Raw genomic sequence first — 13414 nt, forward strand, 5'->3', positions numbered from 1 at the left:
CTTATGATAAAACATTAGTACTTCTGTGGAGTCATTGAGGGCTATAATTAGAGAAATACAAGTGTGGCCAGTGGATGCAACTGAGCAACTTCAAGATTGCTTTAGGAGCACTGATTGGACACTGTTTGAGGAGGACAATGTTGATACTTATGCCTCGACAGTACTGTTTTATATCAAAAGCTGCATCGATGTTATTGCTACTACAAGACAAGTACGAGTGTTTTCTAACAACAAGCCTTGGCTAAATAGAGAAGTGCGCCTTTTATTAAAAGCCAGAAATACTGCTTTTCATTCTGGTGATGAACTACAGTATAGAGAGGCCAGAGCTAAACTGAAAAGGGGCATTAGGGATGCCAAAGCTATGTACAGCCAGAGAATTGAACAACACCTTGAAAGTTCTGACACTCGCAGAGTGTGGCACGGCCTACGACAAATCACTGGTCAGAGTAACAAAAACAGTCTGTGTAGCAGCAGTGATTTTTTGGCTGAGCAGTTAAATCAATTTTTCAGCCGTTTTGAGGTGGAAACAGGAACAACCATTATTCCAGCACCTACTGTCCATAATACATCACTAGAATCTACCATCGACAGACAACCACTAGTACTGCAGATTTCAGATGTGAGACGCGCTTTCCAGAATATTAATATTCGAAAGGCAGCTGGACCAGATGGAATCATGGGACGAGTTGTTAGGGGCTGTGCTGCAGAATTAGCTGGAGTTTTTACGGATATTTTCAATCTATCCTTGTTGCAGTGTTCTGTCCCCACTTGCCTGAAGACATCTATTATAGTGCCAGTCCCGAAGCAGTCAGCTGTGGTATCTCCCAATGATTATAGACCAGTAGCTTTAACATCTGTTATTATGAAATGTTTTGAGAGATTGGTGCTGGATTACATTAAGGCTAGTCTTCCACCTTCTTTGGATCCATGGCAATTTGCATACAGGAGAAATAGATCTACTGATGATGCTGTGTCCATCGTACTCCATACTGTATTGAGCCACTTAGAACAACAGGGAACTTATGCGAGGCTGTTGTTTGTGGATTATAGCTCTGCTTTTAACACCATTCTACCAAATAGGTTGTTTTTAAAAATGATCAACCTGGGATTACCTCAGGAGATCTGCATGTGGATAAAGGATTTTCTGACAGATAGGCCACAGTCAGTAAGGATGGGATCCCACCATTCTTCTACCCTGGTACTAAGTACAGGAGCTCCCCAGGGCTGCGTGCTAAGTCCTTTCCTCTATTCCCTGTACACACATGATTGCACCCCACTATATAACACCAATGCAATTATTAAATTTGCGGATGATACAACAGTGGTGGGACTCATAAATAAGAACAATGAGTCTGCTTATAGAAAGGAAGTACAAAGATTGATACTATGGTGTAAAGAAAATCATCTCACACTTAACATCAAAAAAACTAAAGAACTCATAATTGATTTTAGGAGGAAGAGAAATGTACATTTACCACTGTACATAAACGGTGAGGAAGTGGAGAGAGTTGGTAGTTTTAAATTTCTGGGCGCTTACATCTCAGAGGACCTCTCATGGACTATAAATGCCAACATGCTAATAAAGAAGGCACAGAAGAGGCTGTATTTCCTGAGAATGCTCGGGAAGTTAAATTTATCACAGCATTTGCTTCTGTCCTACTACCGTAGCACCATTGAGAGTGTCCTAACTTATGGCATTCTGGCATGGTTTGGGAGTAGCTCTGTAGCGGACAAAAAAGCTCTACAGAGAACCATTAAAATTGCCCAGAATATCATCGGGCTCCAGCTACCAACCCTGGATGACATCTTCACATCCCGCTGTCTGAGGAAGTCACACAGCATCCTGAGAGACTCTTCCCATCCTGCTTATAACTTTTTTGAACTGTTACCGTCTGGCAGAAGATATAGAACAATTAAGACTCGGACCACACGTTTTCTAAATAGTTTTTATCCTAGAGCTATAATTGCAATTAATAATGAGCTTAAAGACCACCAGTAGTGAATAATTAGTTGGACTGTGTTACTTGGACTGAGGTGTAGATGTTTGTATTTTTAGTGGGGGATTTCTAGTGGGTGGGGAGTGTTTGGGGAATGTTATGTGTGTGCATGTGTCTGGTCTCTGGGTGTCTGTGAATTTCGTTGTATGATATACTGTGTATATACTTACAATGACAATAAATTATATTATTATTATTATTATTATTATTATTATTATTGGAACTGGTTTGGATCTAACACAGAAGTACTTACAGTAGATCCACTGACATCAGCAAAGTTTGTGTACAAAACACAGGAGAACCACAAAATGAAAAAAAGCAAAACCTTATTTCTTTACTTTTCAATATACTTTTCCCTGGAAAAGGCCCTGATGTTGGGAAAGTGTGAAGGCAAGAGGAGAAAGGGACGACAGAGGACGAGATGGCTGGACAGTGTCTGCGAAGCAACCAACATGAATTTGACACAACTCCGGGAGGCGGTGGAAGACGGGAGGGCCTGGCGTGTTCTGGTCCACGAAGAGTCGGACACGACTTAACGACTAAACAATAACAATTGCCTCTTAAAAATATAGAGATTCACCACTTTCTGTCTCTTCATGCGCCAGGCTTTTTTTAACCCTCAAGTTGTTAACAGGTGGGCTCTCTCCCACTCCCAGGCTGTTATGTGCCATGATGTTGGCGCCAACCTATGATGATCCTATGAAGGAGTATGCTCCAAAATGATCCTGTCCTCAACAGCCCTGCTCAGCTCTTGTATACTCAAGCCTATGGTTTCCTTTTTGGGAATCAGTGCATCTTGTATTTGGTCTTCCTCTTTTTCTGATGCCTTCCACCTTTCGCAGCATTAATGTCTTTCCAGAGATCATGTCCGCTCATAATGTTCCCAAGGTAGGACAGCATCAGTTTCAACATATTTCCCTCCAGAGATACTTCAGGCTTAATTTGATCAAGGGTGCACTTGTTCATCTTTCTGGCAGTCCAGAGTATCCGCAAAGTTCTTCTCCAACACCACAGCGGCGGTGGCAGCAGGGTGGGGGTGGGGGCTCCGGATGCCTTCCGTTGCTTCTCTGCCTGGAAGGCATCAGGAGGTCCCCTGCCGCCCCCACCGCCGCTTCTGGGAGCCTTCCGAGGTCTCAAAGGGCTTTCTCTGATGTCGGGCGGAAAGCTCCGAAGGCAAAAAGGCAGGGAGAAAGGGTGGGAAATTCAAATTTCCAGCCCTTTCTCCCTGCCTACTTGCCTTTGGAGGTCTCAAAGGGCTTTCCCTCGACATTGGAGGAAGCCCTTTGGGACCTCCAAAGGCTCCCAGCAGCAGCGGTGGTGGCAGCAGGGTGGGGGGCCTCCAGATGCTTTCCATTGCTTCTCTGTCTGGAAGGCATCAGGAGGCCCCCCCACCGCTGCCGCTGCTGCTGGGAGCTGAGCTACGCTGGGCAATCCCAGCCATGCTCAGACTCCCAGGACTCCAAGCATGACTGGGATCACCCGGCGTGGCTCAGCTCCCAGCGGCGGCACCAGCAGGGTGGGTGGCCCCTGGATGCCTTCCATTGCTTTTCTGCCTGGAAGGCATCAGGAGGTCCCCCGCTGCCACTGCCACTGCTGGGAGCCGATCCGCACCGGGCAATCCCAGCCATGCTCGGACTCCCAGGAGTCCAAGCATGGTCGGGATCGCCCGGTGTGGCTCAGCTCCCAGCAGTGGCGATGGTGCAGGAACCTCCGGAGGTCTTCCCCGCCACCATGGGAGGCCTCTTGGATGTCCCCCCCCACCGCCGATAGTGCCTCCGAAGCACTATTGGCAGTGGGGGGGGGACCTCTGAGAGGCCTCCGGCAGCGGCACCGAAGCCCTCAGAGTCCTCTGGCAGCGGTGATGGCTGTGGCGGGGGAGCTCTGAGAGGCCTCTGGTAGCTGTGTCGAAACCCTCGGAGTCCTCCAACAGCAGTGATGGCAGTGGCGGGGGACCCCTTGAAGACTTCAAAAAGGTAAGGTCATTTTTTTAAAAAAAATATTTCTAATTTGTGTATGTGGGGGGGGGGTGTTTCTTGGGCGGGTTATGGATTAATGTGTTTTCAATGCATTCCTGTGGGGAATGCATTCTCGACTTGAGGCTTTTCGACCTACGGACCCCATTCCAATACGGATTAATTCCATAGGTTGAGACCTCACTGTATCTGATCTTTTCCCTCAAAAAAGCCCATCTTTTTGTCCTTTTTGTATCTTGATTCTAATTTCAACATCAACCACCAATTTGTTGATAGACCCAATTTCTCGAAGTCTAGTTTATTTTTCAGAGGTTGATCTTTAGTTAACAAGTCTTTATACAGGAGTAAAACTCACTCCTGGCTTAACATTTTCAATGTGAAGGCCTCTATTGGGGCTACCCATATTGGAATTTTCTTATATGAAATTTTTGCCATATTAAACAACACTTTCCTCACAATATGTTCTGAGAAATGTGTCTGTTCTTTGAATTTTCCATACCATATGTATACAGGCCAACCCATCTTTAAATCATGACCTTTCAGTTTCAACAGTCTTTGATTTTTTAGTGTTATCCATTCTTTTATCCAAACCATAGCACAGGCCTTATAATAGCAAATTCGGCAGTCCTAAGCCACCTTTATCTTTTAAATCTTGCAATATTCTAAATTTTATTCTTGGTTTTTTGGTCTTCCAGACAAATTTTTAGATCAGGCTGTCCAAGTCCTTGAAGTGTTTATAATTTAATAGAAGTGGTAAGTTTTGAAACAAGAATAACAGTTTTGGAAAATGTTCATCTTTATTATCGAGATTCTTCTCATCATTGAGATCTGTAGCTGATTTCAATCTTCCAAGTCTCTCTGTATTTCTTTCTGAACTGTAATTTCATCAATGGAGATGGAAAAATGATAACAGAGGACAAAGAAAAGGCAGAGGTGCTCAATTCCCATTTTTGTTCCAATTTTTCCCATAAGACAGACTATGAACTTCCAAACAAATTGGAAGTGCAAGTGGGGGGGGGGGGGACAGAATTGCAGCTGGAGATTGTTAAACAAATGGTCAAGGAATAACTTACCACCTTGAACGAGTTCACATCTCCAGGGCCACATGAACTGCACCTGAGAGTACTGAAGGAACTGGCCGAAGAACTCTCAGAACTGCTATATATTATTTTCAAGAACAAATCCTGCCAAACTAATTTGATCTCTTTTTTTGATCAAGTGACCTCCCTGATAGACAGAGGGAATGCTGTAGATGTAGTATATCTTGGCTTCAGCAAAGCTTTTTGCCAAGAGCTCCATGATATCCTGATGAGCAAGCTAACTAGGTGTGGGCTGGATAGATCAAGTGTCAGATGGATACGCAATTGGCTACAGAATCCTACTCAGAGGGTCCTTCTCTAACTGGGAGGAGGTAACAAGTGTGGTACTGCAAGGCTCAGTCCTGGCCCCGGTGCTCTTCAATATTTTTATTAATGACTTGGATGAGGGAGTGCAGGAAATGCTTGTTAAATTTACAGATGACACCAAATTGGTTGGAATAGCTAATAACCTAGGAGACAGAAACCTAGGAGGCCTTGATAGGATGGAACAATGGGCCGAAAGCAACAGACCAAAATTCAAGAGGGATAAGTGCAAAGTACTGCACCTCGTAAAAAGAAGTAAATTGCACAGTTACAAGATGGGGGATATTTGGCTCAGCAAAACTATGAGCGAGAAGGATCTTGGAACTGTCATAGATCACAATCTAAATATGAGCCAACAGTGTGATGTGGCTACAAAAAAGGCAGAAGTTATTTTAGGCTGCATTAATAGAAGTCTAGTTTCCAAATCCTGAGAGGCGCTAGCCCTCCTCTATTCAGCACTGGTTAGGCCTCACCTTGAGTATTGTGTCCAGTTCTGGACACCACATTTCAGGAAGGAGGCTAACAAACTGGAACAAATTCAAAGGAAGGCAACAAGGATGATCAGGGGGTTGGAAACCAAGCCCTATGAGGAAAGAATGAAAGAACTGGGCATGTTTAGCCTTGAAAAAAGAAGACTGAGGGGTGATATGATAGCACTTTTCAAATATCTGAAAGGCTGCCATACAGAGCAGGGGCAGGGGCTGTTTTAAATCATCCCAGAGAGCAGGACATGCAACAATGGGCTCAAGTTAAAGGAAGCCAGATTTTGGTTGAGGAAAAATGTCTTAACTGTTAGAGCAGTATGACAATGGAACCAGTTACCTCAGGAGTTGGTGAGTGCTCCAACACTGGAGGCATTCAAGAAAAACTTGGCAGATATGCTTTAATTGTATTCCTGCACCGAGCAGGGGGTTGGACTTAATGGCCTTTTACACCCCTTCCAACTTCACTTTTCTGTTATTCTATGATTATGCAGAGTTTCATTACATTATAGCTGCAAATCAACATTCTACAAAGCAAGTTTAAAAATGGGGACGGTATAAACAAAAACAATTATGACATTTAAACTGGACTGTGGATCATCACTTCAAACCAGCATCAGCATTGTCACAGGTGTGGCAGGTAGTCTGATCTTGCTCTGTGACAAATTTGGAGATGTTTGAATTATGAATTTTTAAAGTAAAACTGCTTCCCCCATTCAGACATAGGTATCGCCAAATGACTCTAGACTTAAAAGAGATCATATAATTTGTAAAATCAGTTTTGCTTATTTTGAAAGTGCATGGGTGGTTCCACCCATTTTTGATTATTATCATTTGAAAAGAATCCAGGATGCAAGGGCTGAAATACTAATCCTCAAAAATATCTTTTAAAGGGAGAAAACAGCCACTATCTTATAACACTGAGCATTTGTTGTGCAGGATTCCCAGTAGGAGCCTTGTTAAATTAAACATTGTATACAATTTTACTGTTTTTATCATTATTGTTTCTGACTGTGTGTCATTCTGTTAGACACCCAGAGTACCAGCCTAGCGACTAGATGAGTGGAACAGAAATGTAAACAAACAAATTTGTAGGTGTAGGTGGGGAGAAGGAAATATTTGGGGAGTTGAAAGGCAACTAAAGGTCACAGAAAGACTGAGAAGATAGATTTCTTTAAAGAGAGAGAGAGAGAGAGAGAAAGTTTTATTTTGAAGAAAGTAATGAAGTTACTTCTCTAGAAAGGGGGTCATTTTGTCCTGTATCTCCAGGGAATTGGCATACCAATTTGTAAGGCATATTGAAAACATTTCCTTAGAAAGTTTAGAAAAATAGATTGAAATTTTGCTTTCAGTAAACATTATTTCGTAAATTTTCAAAAGAGAAATCAAGTGCACCTCTGGAATAACCGGAAGTTTTTACTCTGCCAGTTAGGACCCAGTTAGCTAAACCTTCGCTAATTTTTCAGTCTCCTCTTGGTCGAACAGGCTTATCGGAATCATATAATTGCAAGGGACTTCATGTTTGGCTGTAACAATGGAGATATTGTTTTCTAAGTGCTTGCATAGGTAAAGGTTCCCTTTGACAATTTCTCCAGTCATGTCCGACTCTAGGGGGCGGCACTCATCTCTGTTTCCAACACATAAAGCTAGCATTTGTCCGAAGACAATCTTCTGTGGTCATGTGGCCATCTTGACTAGACAGGGAACACCGTTACCTTCCCACCGTGGTGGTACCTATTTATCTACTCACATTTTGCATTTTGCATGCTTTCAAACTGCTAGATTGGCGGGAGCTGGGACAAGCGACGGGGGCTCACTCCGATGTGTGGATTCTATCTTACGACTGCAGGTCTTCTGACCTTGCAGCACAGAGGCTTCTGCGGTTTAACCAGTAGCACCACCACATTTTTGTATTTTTTGATACAAAAACACTATATCCCACATTCATAAACCAAGAGTGTTTTAAATAACAGAATTCTAATGTGTATTGCCTTATTTCATATTGTTTATCTTGTTTGTGGATGGTAATAAATGTGAGTGGACTTCTATAAATTGCAAACAACAAGCATTTAGAGCAGAATAGTAAGAAGATGCATAGATGGAAACTAAGAACAAAGAAGAATATCTGCAGAAATAATTTGGGATGGGGAAAATCCTATTAATGATACCTATGGATTAATAATTTGACTGTAATTTTTACTAGTGTACCTTTAAAGAAATGCCTGTTTAGGATACCCGGGGGGTATCCTAAACACCCCTAGACACCCATGCTCATCAGACCTAGGTAGCATTACCAATAGTGAGGAGTGCTTAGAACTGTAGTCCAACATCTGAACAAGTGCACTTTTTCCATCCTGGTACTGATGTGACTGATTGGTGTGATAACATGGGTTATGGAAGCTAGAAAGTAATTTCTAGATGGGATTTGTAGTCATGAAATTAGCTAGAAAGAATCCATCTTGAGTCTATGTACTTGTAATGAAAATTTCCAGCTGCAGTTTTCTTCACAGACGCTAGCATCCTTATCTGGTATCCTGGAGATGGAGGCCCAATGAAAAGACTAAACATTCCAACACCAGGCAGCTATGTCCCATGGGAAAGAAAGGCGGAGTGAGGCTGTCTTTTGCTTCTTCATGATTGGTTGTCAACGGGGGGGGGGGGAGAAGCAGAAGGGGTTTTTTTCCAGCACAGAAAGAAAATTGAGAATAGCTGAGTGAGAGGGAGACTTTTTGGAGAGACTTTTTCGCATCATGGATTACTACTGGGAACTTTAACATCATGGACTATTGCCTATCGGATTTCAAGAACATTTGGTATGGTTTTTAATGGACTATGAATTCTTAGTTGGACTATGGACTATGGAGTTCATGAAATTCTTTAGAATGTAGATTTTAAAATAGCTGGAGGGGAAGCCATGTCTTTCCTAGATTTTTTTAATTAGTTAGCAAGTTTGTTGTTTTCTTTTTTCTAGCAGGAGTAGTTACATTTCTAACTGGTTAGATATGGAAATGTTTCTGATTGTTTTGCTTTTGCATAAACTGAATTCTTTCAAAACTTTATTTTTCTAATAAAACAAATATACCAAAGAGCTCTTGAACAGACATAGCTTGCTACAATTACTCAATTGAATTACTTAATTGGATTTCTACTAGGCCACGAAATTAACTACCTTGAGTCCAATATTTTCCTGAGTACTAGGAGATCTGAATGTCCCTGGGACTCATGAACATATTCTGGTTCTCAATGATTATTAAAGGGGTCAGACTTGGTGAAAGAGTGTAGTGGGGCGGCCTTGGGTGATACAGGGACTCATTTCGCCTAATTTAGGAGCACACTAACTCTGAATCCTCTCTGTCCCAAGCAATCCGTTTCTCTTAGGAGAAGGGGCTTTGCTGACAATTGGGCCATTAAGTATCTTATCTTATCTTTATAATAATAAACTTATGGAAGGGTGTGATGGACAGCTTCATTCAGCATCAGCAGGGGGAGAAGCTGATTGGCCAGGGTGGAGCCAATCATGATTTGCCAGGTGGGTTCAAGGGAAGAAAAAAGGAGTCTGAGGGAGAGATTTTTCAGTTGAATGAGATTTAACAGTCAGAGAGGGCTGGAGGAAGGTTGATGCACAGTTTACTAGCATAGTAGTGTAGGTTTCCAAAGGAGAAGAGTCTATCATAGTTACATTGTTAAGAAAGAACTTGTTATAGTTACAAAGTTGGTTCTTTAAAACACAAGAAACTGCATGACTAGGAATTGTGCCACCTATTACATTTCATAAAATAAAATACATTATTGTTTCTCTTACAATTGAATCAATTTGACTCTTATATTTTGGGCTTAAGGATAGGCCAGCAAAGGGACTAGAGAACTGGAAAAGTGATTAGCCAGGTGGGCTGGCCCTAGAGGGAGGATTGAAGAAACAATGGCAATGGCCATACTGGGCAAGTAAAGGATCAGAGGGGATTATACAAAGTAAAGACCCTCTGATATGGACCATCGATCCCTTAAATAGCCCTATTATGTTCCTAGCTGTCTATGTCCTTTGCCAGGGTTAAAAAGGAAGGCAAACACTCAGGCTAAATGGCAACATAACAATTCCCTTTCATTCTCTTGCTCTTTTGGTCTGAATTCAGCTGAAAGAAAAAAAGAGACTTTTCTCCCCTCTGGCACAAAACATCAAACAGAAGTTTGTCTTTTTAAAGAGCAATTATACTGAATGTATAAAATCTGTATGACTATGTTTTCCCATCTCCTTCAGATAGCAGCCCAAGGAAGAAAGGGGCCATGGTTTTTTTGAAACCTCAGAAGCATAAGGGTACATAAAACTCAGTGTGAAAACTGTCCTGCTTGGAGGCGCTGGTAAACAAGGTCAAAACTTTCTTTTCATGCGATTTGAAGGATGCCTGACATGTGATAGATTCTTTTACTACCTATTCCTAAAAGGAGAGGGACAAAAAGGATGAGTGATAAAGCAAAAGGGAAGAGGTATAGTGGCCATTCATTCATTCATTCATTCATTCATTCATTCATTCATTCATTCATTCATTCATTCATTCATTCATTCATTCATTTTCATTTATTTGTCTGTTTGTTTGTTTTTACCCTACCTTTCTCCTTGAAAAGGACCCAAGGCAGCTTACAACAATCAAAGACAATATTTACAGTTGAAAACGATGAGTACACAATGGTGGTTAACAACATTGAAAGACAATATTTAAAGCTAAGCATGAGTAAAAAAGGAGCATCTTTTACCACCAAAAGGCAATATTAAAGCTACGAATAATTATACAAATATATTTAAAATGTCTCTCTGAGAAATGGAAAACATAAAAATGGAAAACACAAATAGTATTAAAAATCCAGTCAAAGCAGTAATGCATAACAGTCCATAAGCACATGGTAGTTTCATCAGGATATTTAATTCATTTTTAAAAAGTGGTTTACAGGATACCCTCTTGTCTTCACTACCATTCAAAAAGTGACACCACACAAGGGAAAATCCCTGGAATTGACTTTTTTTCCCCATCAGTTAACCACTTCTCATCCAAATACAAGCCAATTGTCAGGGTTGGTGAACATGGAAAGTTGACTAGCAGCATTGACCAGGAACGGGCAACAATAGACCCCCAAGTGTTTTTGCCTTCAATTACTATTAGCAGAAATTCCCTTTTCCCTGCATCTTCCACGAGCCTATCAGAGATAGCTTATAAGAATTGCAGTTCAAAAACACAGAGTATCCACATCAAGGGAAGGAACAGCAGCACTCAGTCTGACTTGGAATCCTTTGGTCAGTTCTGAGTACCACAGTTTAAGAAGGATACTGAGAAGCTGGAATGTTTCCAGAGGAGATCATCTAATGTCTGGAAATCCAGCCCTATAAAGAATGGTTGAGACAACTGGGTATGCTAAGCCTGGGAAAAAAGAGACTGAGAGACAGCATGATAGCCATTTTCAAATATTTGCCACGTGACTTTCTTCAAGCATTGGATTCAAGTTACAAGAAAAGAGATTTTACCTAAATATAAGGAAGAATATCTTGACATCAAGAACTCCAGCCACCAGTGAAGTTCTATGGAGGACTACAGTTGCCACCTCAATGTAGACAAAACTACGCTAGAGATGACTATTTCTGATTGTGTATATGACAGCTTCTTGTTATCCATGTGGTTAACTCAGAAATTGTACAAGATTGAAAAGAAAAGGCTATACTGAGTTGGCCTAATAGAACATATCTCCTCCCTAGAGATATCTGCAACCTGATTAGAGATGGGCACGAATCAGAAAAATGGCAATTTATTGTGATTTGTAATTTGTCAAAGTTGACAAATCACAAATTAAAAAATGTATGAATTTTTCAGGTGAATCAACAAATCAGTTCATTGAGCTGTCTTGACTTTGAAACCCCACAACTCTTCCGCTGGCACTTAGAGACGCTATAATCACAGAGAAGCTTCCCTTGACTCTCCTCTACATGTTTGGTGGAGTTTGGGTTTTGGATATATTATACACCTATAAAGAGGGTTTCCCCAAGGATCTGGCTTGGAAAAAATTCCAGTACTGCCCAGGCCAGCTGCTAGAGGGCACTTTCTTGGGGAGACCTACTTTGTGAGTGTATAACTTGGAGGTCCGAAACTCAATCTTCATGAAACTTGGAGAGATTGTGGAGGAGAGTCAGGGGAAGCTTCTTTGTGCCTGGGGGGAACTTTCCTGGGGGCTCAGATGTCCAAACCCCAAACTTCACTAAACATAAAGAGCTTGTAGTCTGGGGAAGCTTCTCTCCGATTTTTGTGTCTCTAAGTACCTGGGTGGGTGTGCTTTCTAGCCCAATGAATGGACAAATAGAAAACCACTGAAAGTTCATTGATTCGTATTCAGTGGGGGCATAGCTCCAGCTGAATACAAACTGATGCATTAGCAACTTTTGATGAACTTTGCAATTCATTTTTTAAATTCATGTCAATCTCTAAAACTGACTCATTTTAAACTAGTTAAACTGCCATAGTTTCTATAATGAATCTGGGCAACAGTGCTTGAAGTCTGTGTAGTTACTTCAGATAATTATATTTTCCAGGAATCATTAGGGAAACATGATAAAACTGAAAAGTGATGTAAGTTTGCAGGTGGTGTAGACATGAGACATGGAAAGACATGTCATTTCACTTTCATCCTGCTAATGTATTGTAATTAACTGCAGCGCGACAGTGGATAGTGCTTTAATTAAATGTTAATTCTATTGCTTTAATTTTGCTGCATCTCTGTATCATCATTGTTGAATTTTCTAATACACATGAATTTTATATATGACATTTCTATAGTTCAGAGTTGGCATACGTAGGCATGATCTGTGCTGAACATTCTAATCTATGTTCAGCCTCAACCGCAGCTCTTTCAATTCCATCCTAATAGCTTTGCTCTTTGTCTCCAGCATCAAAGTTTTCTCCTTTCCTGTGCATGAGCACCTACAGATTATTCTTAACCAATGATGGTCTGACACTGTCTCAGAAATTGTTAAATAGTTTTGCCATTTAACATTAGAAGTTAAACACAGTGGTTTCTCTCCCTACTGTTTTGCCATTCTTACCAATTTTTTTGGCTTTCCTTTCCTTAACATTTATGAATTCCACCCCAGGTAGGAATTCATGCATTTTCCCTATAGAACATGCTTTACATAAAGTATGACATGAAACAAGCCTTCCAGTATGAAGGCTGAAAAGACTTTCCTTAGGTACTAGGGTTTCGAAGTTTCCTTAATGGATTGTGAATTTTATTCTTGAATATATTGCAATATATTTTAATGGCCACAGAGGGCTACAATATACAGTATACCAGTGGTCCCCAACCTTGGGCCTCCAGATGTTCTTATACTACAACTCCCAGAAGCCTTCACCACAACCTCTGATGGCCAGGATTTCTGGGAGCTGAAGTCCAAGAACATCTGGAGGCCCAAGGTTGGGGACCACTGCAGTATACCACAGAAGTGAGTACACCCCCTCACATTTCATAAATATTTTAGTATAGTACTCACTTTTGTTGCCAGGGGTTTAGACATTAATGGCTGTATG

At 41.3% G+C, this 13414-nt stretch overlaps 1 protein-coding gene and 1 long non-coding RNA gene across 5 annotated transcripts in view; one reads left to right on the forward strand and one right to left on the reverse strand.

Annotated features, from left to right (window-relative positions):
• The window catches only part of LOC110082622 (protocadherin-11 X-linked), a 986147-nt gene that overhangs the window by 438805 nt on the left and 533928 nt on the right, over positions 1-13414 (reverse strand). The gene's annotated exons all lie outside the window — the stretch shown is intronic.
• Positions 3934-12594, forward strand: LOC140702312 (uncharacterized). The gene is made up of 3 exons (XR_012081434.2): positions 3934-8668; positions 10111-10337; positions 10476-12594. It is a non-coding gene; the product is annotated as an uncharacterized LOC140702312 (long non-coding RNA).

The sequence above is a fragment of the Pogona vitticeps genome, chromosome 11 (genome assembly GCF_051106095.1).
Source record: "Pogona vitticeps strain Pit_001003342236 chromosome 11, PviZW2.1, whole genome shotgun sequence".
Taxonomy (NCBI): Eukaryota; Metazoa; Chordata; class Lepidosauria; order Squamata; family Agamidae; genus Pogona; species Pogona vitticeps.